The sequence below is a fragment of the Hemitrygon akajei genome, unplaced genomic scaffold, assembly GCF_048418815.1.
Source record: "Hemitrygon akajei unplaced genomic scaffold, sHemAka1.3 Scf000143, whole genome shotgun sequence".
Classification (NCBI taxonomy): domain Eukaryota; kingdom Metazoa; phylum Chordata; class Chondrichthyes; order Myliobatiformes; family Dasyatidae; genus Hemitrygon; species Hemitrygon akajei.
The window spans coordinates 353,240-369,879 of NW_027332029.1; positions in this window are offsets into that span (position 1 = coordinate 353,240).

Genomic DNA, 16,640 nt, shown 5'->3' on the forward strand with positions numbered 1-16,640 from the left:
CAACTCCACACAATTATGCCCTGAACCTGTACCCTCCATAATCTCCTTGTCTCACTGGAACGTACCAATGCAGAACTCCACACAAATATGCCCTGAACCTGTACCCCGCCATAAACTCGCTGTCTCACTGGAACGTACCAATGCAGAACTACACACAAATATGCCCTGAACCTGTATCCCTCCATAACCTCCCTGTCTCACTGGAACGCACCAATGCCGAACTCCACTCGAATATGCCCTGAACCTGTACCCTGCATTACCTTCCTGTCTCACTGGAAAGTACCAATGCAGAACTCCACACAAATATGCCCTGACACTGTAACCGTCCATAACCTCCCTGTCTCACTGGAACGTACCACTGCAGAACTCCAGACAAATATGCCCTGAACTTGTACCCTCCATAACCTCCCTATCTCACTGGAACGTACCAATGAAGAAGGCCAAACAAATAAGCCCTGAACCTGTACACCTCCATGACCTGCCTGTCTCACTGGAACGTACCAATGCAGAACTCCACACAAATATGCTTTGAACTTGTACCCGCCCATAACCTCCTTGTCTCACTGGAACGTACCAATGCAGAACTGCACAGATATTTGCCCTGAACCTGTACCCCTCCATAACCTCCCTGTCTCACTGGAACGTACAAATGCAGAACTCCACACAAATATGCCCTGAACCTGTACTCCTCCATGACCTCCCTGTCTCACTGGAACGTACCAATGCAGAACTCCGCACAAATATTCCCTGAAGCTGTATCCCTCCATGACCTCCCTGTCTCACTGGAACGTACCAATGCAGAACTCCGCACAAATATGCCCTGAACCTGTACCCGCCCATAACCTCCTTGTCTCACTGGAACGTACCAATGCAGAACTCCACACAAGTTTGCCCTGAACCTGCACCCCTCCATAACCTCCCTGCCTCACTGGAACGTACCAATGCAGAACTCCACACAAATATGCCCTGAAACTGTACCCGTCCATAACATCCCTGTCTCACTGGAACACACCAATGCCGAACTCCACTCAAATATACCCTGAACCTGTACCGTGCATAACCTCTCTGTCTCACTGGAACCGACCAATGCAGAACTCCACACAAATATGCCCTGGACCTGTACCCCTCCATAACCTCCCTGTCTCACTGGAACGAACCAATGCAGAACTCCACACAAATATGCCCTGAACTTGTACCCCTCCATAAACTCCCTGTCTCACTGGAACGTACCAATGCAGAAGTCCAAACAAATATGCCCTGAACCTTTACCCGTCCATAACCTCCCTGTCTCACTGGAACGTACCATTGCAGAACACCACACAAATATGCCCTGAACCTGTACCCGCCATAACCTCCCTGTCTCACTTGAAAGTACCAATGCAGAACTCCACACAAATATGCCCTGAACCTGTACCCGTCCATAAACTCCCTGTCTCACTGGAATGTACCACTGCAGAACTCCACACAAATATGCCCTGAACCAGTACCCTCCATATCCTCCCTGTCTCACCTGAACGTAACAACGCAGAACTCCACACAATTATACACTGAACCTGTACCCCTCCATAACCTCCCTGTCTCACTGGAACGTACCAATGAAGAAGGCCAAACAAATAAGCCCTGAACCTGTACACCTCCATGACCTGCCTGTCTCACTGGAACGTACCAATGCAGAACTCCACACAAATATGCCCTGAACTTGTACCCGCCCATAACCTCCTTGTCTCACTGGAACGTACCAATGCAGAACTGCACAGAAATTTGCCCTGAACCTGTACCCCTCCATAACCTCCCTGTCTCACTGGAACGTACAAATGCAGAACTCCACACAAATATGCCCTGAACCTGTACTCCTCCATGACCTCCCTGTCTCACTGGAACGTACCAATGCAGAACTCCGCACAAATATTCCCTGAAGCTGTATCCCTCCATGACCTCCCTGTCTCACTGGAACGTACCAATGCAGAACTCCGCACAAATATGCCCTGAACCTGTACCCGCCCATAACCTCCTTGTCTCACTGGAACGTACCAATGCAGAACTCCACACAAATTTGCCCTGAACCTGCACCCCTCCATAACCTCCCTGCCTCACTGGAACGTACCAATGCAGAACTCCACACAAATATGCCCTGAACCTGTACCCCTCCATAACATCCCTGTCTCACTGGAACACACCAATGCCGAACTCCACTCAAATATACCCTGAACCTGTACCGTGCATAACCTCTCTGTCTCACTGGAACGGACCAATGCAGAACTCCACACAAATATGCCCTGGACCTGTACCCCTCCATAACCTCCCTGTCTCACTGGAACGTACCAATGCAGAACTCCACACAAATATGCCCTGAACTTGTACCCCTCCATAAACTCCCTGTCTCACTGGAACGTACCAATGCAGAAGTCCAAACAAATATGCCCTGAACCTTTACCCGTCCATAACCTCCCTGTCTCACTGGAACGTACCATTGCAGAACACCACACAAATATGCCCTGAACCTGTACCCGCCATAACCTCCCTGTCTCACTGGAAAGTACCAATGCAGAACTCCACACAAATATGCCCTGAACCTGTACCCGTCCATAAACTCCCTGTCTCACTGGAATGTACCACTGCAGAACTCCACACAAATATGCCCTGAACCAGTACCCTCCATATCCTCCCTGTCTCACCTGAACGTACCAACGAGAACTCCACACAATTATACACTGAACCTGTACCCCTCCATAACCTCCCTGTCTCACTGGAACGTACCAATGCAGAACTCCACACAAATATGCCATGAACCTGTATCCTCCATAACCTCGCTGTCTCACTGGAAAGTACCAATGCAGAACTCCACAAAAATATGCCCTTACACTGTACCCGTCCATAACCTCCCTGTCTCACTGGAACGTACCACTGCAGAACTCCACACAAATATGCCCTGAACCTGTACCCCTCCATAACCTCCCTGTCTCACTGGAACGTACCAATGCAGAACTCCACACAAATATGCCCTTTACCTGTACCCGTCCCTAACCTCCCTGACACACTGGAACGTCCCACTGCAGATCTCCACACAAATATGCCCTGAACCTGTACCCTCCATAACCTCAATGTCACACTAGAACGTACCAATGCAGAACTACACACAAATATGCCCTGAACCTGTACACCTCCATAAACTCCCTGTCTCACTGGAACCTACTAATGCAGAACTCCACACAAATATGCCCTGAACTTTTACCAGTCCATAACCTCCCTGTCTCACTGGAACGTCCCACTGCAGAACTCCACACAAATATGCCCTGAACCTGTACCACTCCGTAACCTCGCAGTCTCACTGGATCGTCCCAACGCAGAACTCCACACAATTATGCCCTGAACCTGTACCCTCCATAATTTCCCTGTCTCACTGGAACGTACCAATGCAGAACTCCACACAAATATGTCCTGAACCTGTACCCCGCCATAACCTCCCTGTCTCACTGGAACGCACCAATGCCGAACTCCACTCGAATATGCGCTGAACCTGTACCCTGCATTACCTTCCTGTCTCACTGGAAAGTACCAATGCAGAACTCCACACAAATATGCCCTGACACTGTAACCGTCCATAACCTCCCTGTCTCACCGGAACGTACCACTGCAGAACTCCAGACAAATATGCCCTGAACTTGTACCCTCCATAACCTCCCTGTCTCACTGGAACGTACAAATGCAGAACTCCACACAAATATGACCTGAACCTGTACTCCTCCATGACCTCCCTTTCTCACTGGAACGTACCAATGCAGAACTCCACACAAATATGCCCTGAACTTGTACCCCTCCATAAACTCCCTGTCTCACTGGAACGTACCAATGCAGAAGTCCAAACAAATATGCCCTGAACCTTTACCCGTCCATAACCTCCCTGTCTCACTGGAACGTACCATTGCAGAACACCACACAAATATGCCCTGAACCTGTACCCGCCATAACCTCCCTGTCTCACTTGAATGTACCACTGCAGAACTCCACACAAATATGCCCTGAACCAGTACCCTCCATATCCTCCCTGTCTCACCTGAACGTACCAACGCAGAACTCCACACAATTATACACTGAACCTGTACCCCTCCATAACCTCCCTGTCTCACTGGAACGTACCAATGAAGAAGGCCAAACAAATAAGCCCTGAACCTGTACACCTCCATGACCTGCCTGTCTCACTGGAACGTACCAATGCAGAACTCCACACAAATATGCCCTGAACTTGTACCCGCCCATAACCTCCTTGTCTCACTGGAACGTACCAATGCAGAACTGCACAGAAATTTGCCCTGAACCTGTACCCCTCCATAACCTCCCTGTCTCACTGGAACGTACAAATGCAGAACTCCACACAAATATGCCCTGAACCTGTACTCCTCCATGACCTCCCTGTCTCACTGGAACGTACCAATGCAGAACTCCGCACAAATATTCCCTGAAGCTGTATCCCTCCATGACCTCCCTGTCTCACTGGAACGTACCAATGCAGAACTCCGCACACATATGCCCTGAACCTGTACCAGCCCATAACCTCCTTGTCTCACTGGAACGTACCAATGCAGAACTCCACACAAATTTGCCCTGAACCTGCACCCCTCCATAACCTCCCTGCCTCACTGGAACGTACCAATGCAGAACTCCACACAAATATGCCCTGAACCTGTACCCCTCCATAACATCCCTGTCTCACTGTAACACACCAATGCCGAACTCCACTCAAATATACCCTGAACCTGTACCGTGCATAACCTCTCTGTCTCACTGGAACGGACCAATGCAGAACTCCACACAAATATGCCCTGGACCTGTACCCCTCCATAACCTCCCTGTCTCACTGGAACGTACCAATGCAGAACTCCACACAAATATGCCCTGAACTTGTACCCCTCCATAAACTCCCTGTCTCACTGGAACGTACCAATGCAGAAGTCCAAACAAATATGCCCTGAACCTTTACCCGTCCATAACCTCCCTGTCTCACTGGAATGTACCACTGCAGAACTCCACACAATTATACACTGAACCTGTACCCCTCCATAACCTCCCTGTCTCACTGGAACGTACCAATGAAGAAGGCCAAACAAATAAGCCCTGAACCTGTACACCTCCATGACCTGCCTGTCTCACTGGAACGTACCAATGCAGAACTCCACACAAATATGCCCTGAACTTGTACCCGCCCATATCCTCCTTGTCTCACTGGAACGTACCAATGCAGAACTGCACAGAAATTTGCCCTGAACCTGTATCCCTCCATGACCTCCCTGTCTCACTGGAACGTACCAATGCAGAACTCCGCACAAATATGCCCTGAACCTGTACCCGCCCATAACCTCCTTGTCTCACTGGAACGTACCAATGCAGAACTCCACACAAATTTGCCCTGAACCTGCACCCCTCCATAACCTCCCTGCCTCACTGGAACGTACCAATGCAGAACTCCACACAAATATGCCCTGAACCTGTACCCGCCCATAACCTCCTTGTCTCACTGGAACGTACCAATGCAGAACTCCACACAAATATGCCCTGAACCTTTACCAGTCCATAACCTCCCTGTCTTACTGGAACGTCCCACTGCAGAACTCCACACAAATATGCCCTGAACCTGTACCACTCCGTAACCTCGCAGTCTCACTGGATCGTCCCAACGCAGAACTCCACACAATTATGCCCTGAACCTGTACCCTCCATAATCTCCCTGTCTCACTGGAACGTACCAATGCAGAACTCCACACAAATATGCCCTGAACCTGTACCCCGCCATAACCTCCCTGTCTCACTGGAACGCACCAATGCCGAACTCCACTCGAATATGCCCTGAACCTGTACCCTGCATTACCTTCCTGTCTCACTGGAAAGTACCAATGCAGAACTCCACACAAATATGCCCTGACACTGTAACCGTCCATAACCTCCCTGTCTCACCGGAACGTACCACTGCAGAACTCCAGACAAATATGCCCTGAACTTGTACCCTCCATAACCTCCCTGTCTCACTGGAACGTACAAATGCAGAACTCCACACAAATATGACCTGAACCTGTACTCCTCCATGACCTCCCTTTCTCACTGGAACGTACCAATGCAGAACTCCGCACAAATATACCCTGAAGCTGTATCCCTCCATGACCTCCCTGTCTCACTGGAACGTACCAATGCAGAACTCCGCACAAATATGCCCTGAACCTGTACCCGCCCATAACCTCCTTGTCTCACTGGAACGTACCAATGCAGAACTCCACACAAATTTGCCCTGAACCTGCACCCCTCCATAACCTCCCTGCCTCACTGGAACGTACCAATGCAGAACTCCACACAAATATGCCCTGATCCTGTACTCCTCCATGACCTCCCTGTCTCACCGGAACGTACCAATGCAGAACTCCACACAAATATGCCCTGAGCCTGTACCCCTCCATAACATCCTTGTCTCACTGGAACGCACCAATGCCGAACTCCACTCAAATATGACCTGAACCTGTACCGTGCATAACCTCTCTGTCTCACTGGAACGTACCAATGCAGAACTCCACACAAATATGCCCTGAACCTGTACCGCTCCATAACCTCCCTGTCTGACTGGAACGTACCAATGCAGAACTCCACACAAATATGCCCTGAACCTGTACCCTTCATAACCTCCCTGTCTCAATGGAACGTACCAATGCAGAACTCCACACAAGTATACCCTGAACCTGTACCCCTCCATAACATCCCTGTCTCACTGGAACGTACCAATGCAGAACTCCACACAAATATGCCCTGAACCTGTACCCTCCATAACCTCCCTGTCTCACTTGAACGTACCAAAGCAGAACTCCACACAAATATGCCCTGATCCTGTACCCCTCCATAACATCCTTGTCTCACTGGAACGCACCAATGCCGAACTCCACTCAAATATGCCCTGAACCTGTACCGTGCATAACCTCTCTGTCTCACTGGAACGTACCATAGCAGAACTCCACACAAATATGCCCTGAACCTGTACCCCTCCATAACCTACCTGTCTCACTGGAACGTACCAATGCAGAACTCCACACAAATATGCCCTGAACCTGTACACGTCCATAACGTCCCTGACTCATTGGAACGTCCCACTGCAGAATTCCACACAAATATGCCCTGAAACTATACCCGTCCATAACCTCCCTGCCTCACTGGAATGTACCACTGCAGAACTCCACACAAATTTGCCCTGAACCTGTACCCCTCCATAACCTCCCTGTCTCACTGGAACGTGCAAAAGCAGAACTCCACACAAATATGCCCTGAACCTGTACTCCTCCATGACCTCCCTGTCTCACCGGAACGTACCAATGCAGAACTCCGCACAAATATTCCCTGAAGCTGTATCCCTCCATGACCTCCCTGTCTCACTGGAACGTACCAATGCAGAACTCCGCACAAATATGCCCTGAACCTGTACCCGCCCATAACCTCCTTGTCTCACTGGAACGTACCAATGCAGAACTCCACACAAATTTGCCCTGAACCTGCACCCCTCCATAACCTCCCTGCCTCACTGGAACGTACCAATGCAGAACTCCACACAAATATGCCCTGATCCTGTACTCCTCAATGACCTCCCTGTCTCTTTGGAACGTACCAATGCAGAACTCCACACAAATATGCCCTGAACCTGTACCCCTCCATAACATCCTTGTCTCACTGGAACGCACCAATGCCGAACTCCACTCAAATATGACCTGAACCTGTACCGTGCATAACCTCTCTGTCTCACTGGAACGTACCAATGCAGAACTCCACACAAATATGCCCTGAACCTGTACCGCTCCATAACCTCCCTGTCTGACTGGAACGTACCAATGCAGAACTCCACACAAATATGCCCTGAACCTGTACCCTTCATAACCTCCCTGTCTCACTGGAACGTACCAATGCAGAACTCCACACAAGTATACCCTGAACCTGTACCCCTCCATAACATCCCTGTCTCACTGGAACGTACCAATGCAGAACTCCACACAAATATGCCCTGAACCTGTACCCTCCATAACCTCCCTGTCTCACTTGAACGTACCAAAGCAGAACTCCACACAAATATGCCCTGATCCTGTAACCCTCCATAACCTCCCAGTCACACTGCAACGTACCAACGCAGAACTCCACAAAAGTATACCCTGAAACTCTACCCCTCCATAACATCCCTGTCTCATTGGAACGTACCAATGCAGAACTCCACACAAATATGCCCTGAACCTGTACCCTCCATAACCACGCTGTCTCAGTTGAACGTACCAATGCAGAACTCCACACAAATATGCCCTGAACCTGTACACCTCCATAAACTCCCTGTCTCACTGGAACGTACCAATGCAGAACTCCACACAAACATAACATGAACCAGTACCCTCCATAACCGCCCTGTCTCACTGGAACGTACCAATGCAGAACTCCACACAAATATACCCTGAACCTGTACCCTCCATAACCTCACTGTCTCACTGGAAAGTACCAATGCAGAACTCCTTACAAATATGCCCTGAACCTGTATCCCTCCATAAAGTCCATGTCTCACTGGAACGTACCAATGCAGAAATCCACACAAATATGCCCTGAACCTGTACCCGCCATAACCTCCCTGTCTCACTGGAAAGTACCAATGCAGAACTCCACACAAATATGCCCTGAACCTGTACCCGTACATAAACTCCCTGTCTCACTGGAATGTACCACTGCAGAACTCCACACAAATATGCCCTGAACCAGTACCCTCCATATCCTCCCTGTCTCACCTGAACGTACCAACGCAGAACTCCACACAATTATACACTGAACCTGTACCCCTCCATAACCTCCCTGTTTCACTGGAACGTACCAATGAAGAAGGCCAAACAAATAAGCCCTGAACCTGTACACTTCCATGACCTGCCTGTCTCACTGGAACGTACCAATGCAGAACTCCACACAAATATGCCCTGAACTTGTACCCGCCCATAACCTCCTTGTCTCACTGGAACGTACCAATGCAGAACTGCACAGAAATTTGCCCTGAACCTGTACCCCTCCATAACCTCCCTGTCTCACTGGAACGTACAAATGCAGAACTCCACACAAATATGCCCTGAGCCTGTACTCCTCCATGACCTCCCTGTCTCACTGGAACGTACCAATGCAGAACTCCACACAAATATGCCCTGGACCTGTACCCCTCCATAACCTCCCTGTCTCACTGGAACGTACCAATGCAGAACTCCGCACAAATATTCCCTGAAGCTGTTTCCCTCCATGACCTCCCTGTCTCACTGGAACGTACCAATGCAGAACTCCACACAAATATGCCCTGAACCTGTACCCTCCATAACCACGCTGTCTCAGTTGAACGTACCAATGCAGAACTCCACACAAATATGCCCTGAACCTGTACACCTCCATAAACTCCCTGTCTCACTGGAACGTACCAATGCAGAACTCCACACAAACATAACATGAACCAGTACTCTCCATAACCGCCCTGTCTCACTGGAACGTACCAATGCAGAACTACACAAAAATATGCCATGAACATGTACCCTCCATAACCTCCCTGTCTCACTGGAACGTACCAATGCAGAACTCCACGCAAATATGCCCTGAACCTGTGCCCTCCATAACCTCACTGTCGCACTGGAACGTACCAATACAGAACTCCACACAAATATGCCCTCAACCTGTACCTGCCCATAACCTCATTGTCTCACTGGAACGTACCAATGCAGAACTCCACACAAATTTGCCCTGAACTTGTACCCCTCCATAAACTCGCTGTCTCACTGGAACGTACCAATGCAGAACTACACACAAATATGCCCTGAACCTGTATCCGTCCATAACCTCCCTGTCTCACTGGAACTTACCAATGCAGAACTCCACACAAATATGCCATGAACCTGTACCCTCCATAACCTCCCTGTCTCACTGGAACGTACCAATGCAGAACTCCGCACAAATATGCACTGAACCTGTACCCCTCCATAACCACCGTGTCTCACTGGAACGTACCAATGCAGAACTCCACACAAATATACCCTGAACCTGTACCCTCCATAACCTCACTGTCTCACTGGAAAGTACCAATGCAGAACTCCTTACAAATATGCCCTGAACCTGTATCCCTCCATAAAGTCCATGTCTCACTGGAACGTACCAATGCAGAACTCCACACAAATATGCCCTGAACCTGTACCCGCCATAACCTCCCTGTCTCACTGGAAAGTACCAATGCAGAACTCCACACAAATATGCCCTGAACCTGTACCCGTCCATAAACTCCCTGTCTCACTGGAATGTACCACTGCAGAACCCCACACAAATATGCCCTGAACCAGACCCTCCATATCCTCCCTGTCTCACCTGAACGTACCAACGCAGAACTCCACACAATTATACACTGAACCTGTACCCCTCCATAAACTCCCTGTCTCACTGGAACGTACCAATGAAGAAGGCCAAACAAATAAGCCCTGAACCTGTACACCTCCATGACCTGCCTGTCTCACTGGAACGTACCAATGCAGAACTCCACACAAATATGCCCTGAACTTGTACCCGCCCATAACCTCCTTGTCTCACTGGAACGTACCAATGCAGAACTGCACAGAAATTTGCCCTGAACCTGTACCCCTCCATAACCTCCCTGTCTCACTGGAACGTACAAATGCAGAACTCCACACAAATATGCCCTGAGCCTGTACTCCTCCATGACCTCCCTGTCTCACTGGAACGTTCCAATGCAGAACTCCACACAAATATGCCCTGGACCTGTACCCCTCCATAACCTCCCTGTCTCACTGGAACGTACCAATGCAGAACTCCGCACAAATATTCCCTGAAGCTGTATCCCTCCATGACCTCCCTGTTTCACTGGAACGTACCAATGCAGAACTCCGCACAAATATGCCCTGAACCTGTACCCGCCCATAACCTCCTTGTATCACTGGAACGTACCAATGCAGAACTCCACACATATTTGCCCTGAACCTGCACCCCTCCATAACCTCCCTGCCTCACTGGAACGTACCAATGCAGAACTCCACACAAATATGCCCTGAACCTGTACCCCTCCATAACATCACTGTCTCACTGGAACACACCAATGCCGAACTCCACTCAAATATACCCTGAAACTGTACCGTGCATAACCTCTCTGTCTCACTGGAACGGACCAATGCAGAACTCCACACAAATATGCCCTGGACCTGTACCCCTCCATAACCTCCCTGTCTCACTGGAACGTACCAATGCAGAACTCCACACAAATATGCCCTGAACTTGTACCCCTCCATAAACTCCCTGTCTCACTGGAACGTACCAATGCAGAAGTCCAAACAAATATGCCCTGAACCTTTACCCGTCCATAACCTCCCTGTCTCACTGGAACGTACCATTGCAGAACACCACACAAATATGCCCTGAACCTGTACCCGCCATAACCTCCCTGTCTCACTGGAAAGTACCAATGCAGAACTCCACACAAATATGCCCTGAACCTGTACCCGTCCATAAACTCCCTGTCTCACTGGAATGTACCACTGCAGAACTCCACACAAATATGCCCTGAACCAGTACCCTCCATATCCTCCCTGTCTCACCTGAACGTACCAACGCAGAACTCCACACAATTATACACTGAACCTGTACCCCTCCATAACCTCCCTGTCTCACTGGAACGTACCAATGCAGAACTCCACACAAATATGCCATGAACCTGTATCCTCCATAACCTCGCTGTCTCACTGGAAAGTACCAATGCAGAACTCCACAAAAATATGCCCTTACACTGTACCCGTCCATAACCTCCCTGTCTCACTGGAACGTACCACTGCAGAACTCCACACAAATATGCCCTTTACCTGTACCCGTCCCTAACCTCCCTGACACACTGGAACGTCCCACTGCAGATCTCCACACAAATATGCCCTGAACCTGTACCCTCCATAACCTCAATGTCACACTAGAACGTACCAATGCAGAACTACACACAAATATGCCCTGAACCTGTACACCTCCATAAACTCCCTGTCTCACTGGAACCTACTAATGCAGAACTCCACACAAATATGCCCTGAACCTTTACCAGTCCATAACCTCCCTGTCTCACTGGAACGTCCCACTGCAGAACTCCACACAAATATGCCCTGAACCTGTACCACTCCGTAACCTCGCAGTCTCACTGGATCGTCCCAACGCAGAACTCCACACAATTATGCCCTGAACCTGTACCCTCCATAATCTCCCTGTCTCACTGGAACGTACCAATGCAGAACTCCACACAAATATGCCCTGAACCTGTACCCCGCCATATCCTCCCTGTCTCACTGGAACGCACCAATGCCGAACTCCACTCGAATATGCCCTGAACCTGTACCCTGCATTACCTTCCTGTCTCACTGGAAAGTACCAATGCAGAACTCCACACAAATATGCCCTGACACTGTAACCGTCCATAACCTCCCTGTCTCACCGGAACGTACCACTGCAGAACTCCAGACAAATGTGCCCTGAACTTGTACCCTCCATAACCTCCCTGTCTCACTGGAACGTACAAATGCAGAACTCCACACAAATATGACCTGAACCTGTACTCCTCCATGACCTCCCTTTCTCACTGGAACGTACCAATGCAGAACTCCGCACAAATATACCCTGAAGCTGTATCCCTCCATGACCTCCCTGTCTCACTGGAACGTACCAATGCAGAACTCCGCACAAATATGCCCTGAACCTGTACCCGCCCATAACCTCCTTGTCTCACTGGAACGTACCAATGCAGAACTCCACACAAATTTGCCCTGAACCTGCACCCCTCCATAACCTCCCTGCCTCACTGGAACGTACCAATGCAGAACTCCACACAAATATGCCCTGATCCTGTACTCCTCCATGCACTCCCTGTCTCACCGGAACGTACCAATGCAGAACTCCACACAAATATGCCCTGAGCCTGTACCCTTCCATAACATCCTTGTCTCACTGGAACGCACCAATGCCGAACTCCACTCAAATATGACCTGAACCTGTACCGTGCATAACCTCTCTGTCTCACTGGAACGTACCAATGCAGAACTCCACACAAATATGCCCTGAACCTGTACCGCTCCATAACCTCCCTGTCTGACTGGAACGTACCAATGCAGAACTCCACACAAATATGCCCTGAACCTGTACCCTTCATAACCTCCCTGTCTCAGTGGAACGTACCAATGCAGAACTCCACACAAGTATACCCTGAACCTGTACCCCTCCATAACATCCCTGTCTCACTGGAACGTACCAATGCAGAACTCCACACAAATATGCCCTGAACCCTTACCCTCCATAACCTCCCTGTCTCACTTGAACGTACCAAAGCAGAACTCCACACAAATATGCCCTAATCCTGTACCCCTCCATAACATCCTTGTCTCACTGGAACGCACCAATGCCGAACTCCACTCAAATATGCCCTGAACCTGTACCGTGCATTACCTCTCTGTCTCACTGGAACGTACCATAGCAGAACTCCACACAAATATGCCCTGAACCTGTACCCCTCCATAACCTACCTGTCTCACTGGAACGTACCAATGCAGAACTCCACACAAATATGCCCTGAACCTGTACACGTCCATAACGTCCCTGACTCATTGGAACGTCCCACTGCAGAATTCCACACAAATATGCCCTGAAACTAAACCCGTCCATAACCTCCCTGTCTCACTGGAATGTACCACTGCAGAACTCCACACAAATTTGCCCTGAACCTGTACCCCTCCATAACCTCCCTGTCTCACTGGAACGTGCAAAAGCAGAACTCCACACAAATATGCCCTGAACCTGTACTCCTCCATGACCTCCCTGTCTCACCGGAACGTACCAATGCAGAACTCCGCACAAATATTCCCTGAAGCTGTATCCCTCCATGACCTCCCTGTCTCACTGGAAAGTACCAATGCAGAACTCCGCACAAATATGCCCTGAACCTGTACCCGCCCATAACCTCCTTGTCTCACTGGAACGTACCAATGCAGAACTCCACACAAATTTGCCCTGAACCTGCACCCCTCCATAACGTCCCTGCCTCACTGGAACGTACCAATGCAGAACTCCACACAAATATGCCCTGATCCTGTACTCCTCAATGACCTCCCTGTCTCTTTGGAACGTACCAATGCAGAACTCCACACAAATATGCCCTGAACCTGTACCCCTCCATAACTTCCTTGTCTCACTGGAACGCACCAATGCCGAACTCCACTCAAATATGACCTGAACCTGTACCGTGCATAACCTCTCTGTCTCACTGGAACGTACCAATGCAGAACCCCACACAAATATGCCCTGAACCTGTACCGCTCCATAACCTCCCTGTCTGACTGGAACGTACCAATGCAGAACTCCACACAAATATGCCCTGAACCTGTACCCTTCATAACCTCCCTGTCTCACTGGAACGTACCAATGCAGAACTCCACACAAGTATACCCTGAACCTGTACCCCTCCATAACATCCCTGTCTCACTGGAACGTACCAATGCAGAACTCCACACAAATATGCCCTGAACCTGTACCCTCCATAACCTCCCTGTCTCACTTGAACGTACCAAAGCAGAACTCCACACAAATATGCCCTGATCCTGTAACCCTCCATAACCTCCCAGTCACACTGCAACGTACCAACGCAGAACTCCACAAAAGTATACCCTGAAACTCTACCCCTCCATAACATCCCTGTCTCATTGGAACGTACCAATGCAGAACTCCACACAAAAATGCCCTGAACCTGTACCCTCCATAACCACGCTGTCTCAGTTGAACGTACCAATGCAGAACTCCACACAAATATGCCCTGAACCTGTACACCTCCATAAACTCCCTGTCTCACTGGAACGTACCAATGCAGAACTCCACACAAACATAACATGAACCAGTACCCTCCATAACCGCCCTGTCTCACTGGAACGTACCAATGCATAACTACACAAAAATATGCCCTGAACATGTACCCTCCATAACCTCACTGTCGCACTGGAACGTACCAATACAGAACTCCACACAAATATGCCCTCAACCTGTACCTGCCCATAACCTCATTGTCTCACTGGAACGTACCAATGCAGAACTCCACACAAATTTGCCCTGAACTTGTACCCCTCCATAAACTCGCTGTCTCACTGGAACGTACCAATGCAGAACTACACACAAATATGCCCTGAACCTGTATCCGTCCATAACCTCCCTGTCTCACTGGAACTTACCAATGCAGAACTCCACACAAATATGCCATGAACCTGTACCCTCCATAACCTCCCTGTCTCACTGGAACGTACCAATGCAGAACTCCGCACAAATATGCACTGAACCTGTACCCCTCCATAACCACCGTGTCTCACTGGAACGTACCAATGCAGAACTCCACACAAATATACCCTGAACCTGTACCCTCCATAACCTCACTGTCTCACTGGAAAGTACCAATGCAGAACTCCTTACAAATATGCCCTGAACCTGTATCCCTCCATAAAGTCCATGTCTCACTGGAACGTACCAATGCAGAACTCCACACAAATATGCCCTGAACCTGTACCCGCCATAACCTCCCTGTCTCACAGGAAAGTACCAATGCAGAACTCCACACAAATATGCCCTGAACCTGTACCCGTCCATAAACTCCCTGTCTCACTGGAATGTACCACTGCAGAACTCCACACAAATATGCCCTGAACCAGTACCCTCCATATCCTCCCTGTCTCACCTGAACGTACCAACGCAGAACTCCACACAATTATACACTGAACCTGAACCCCTCCATAACCTCCCTGTCTCACTGGAACGTACCAATGAAGAAGGCCAAACAAATAAGCCCTGAACCTGTACACCTCCATGACCTGCCTGTCCCACTGGAACGTACCAATGCAGAACTCCACACAAATATGCCCTGAACTTGTACCCGCCCATAACCTCCTTGTCTCACTGGAACGTACCAATGCAGAACTGCACAGAAATTTGCCCTGAACCTGTACCCCTCCATAACCTCCCTGTCTCACTGGAACGTACAAATGCAGAACTCCACACAAATATGCCCTGGACCTGTACCCCTCCATAACCTCCCTGTCTCACTGGAACGTACCAATGCAGAACTCCACACAAATATGCCCTGAACTTGTACCCCTCCATAAACTCCCTGTCTCACTGGAACGTACCAATGCAGAAGTCCAAACAAATATGCCCTGAACCTTTACCCGTCCATAACCTCCCTGTCTCACTGGAACGTACCATTGCAGAACACCACACAAATATGCCCTGAACCTGTACCCGCCATAACCTCCCTGTCTCACTGGAAAGTACCAATGCAGAACTCCACACAAATATGCCCTGAACCTGTACCCGTCCATAAACTCCCTGTCTCACTGGAATGTACCACTGCAGAACTCCACACAAATATGCCCTGAACCAGTACCCTCCATATCCTCCCTGTCTCACCTGAACGTACCAACGCAGAACTCCACACAATTATACACTGAACCTGTACCCCTCCATAACCTCACTGTCTCACTGGAACGTACCAATGCAGAACTCCACACAAATATGCCATGAACCTGTATCCTCCATAACCTCGCTGTCTCACTGGAAAG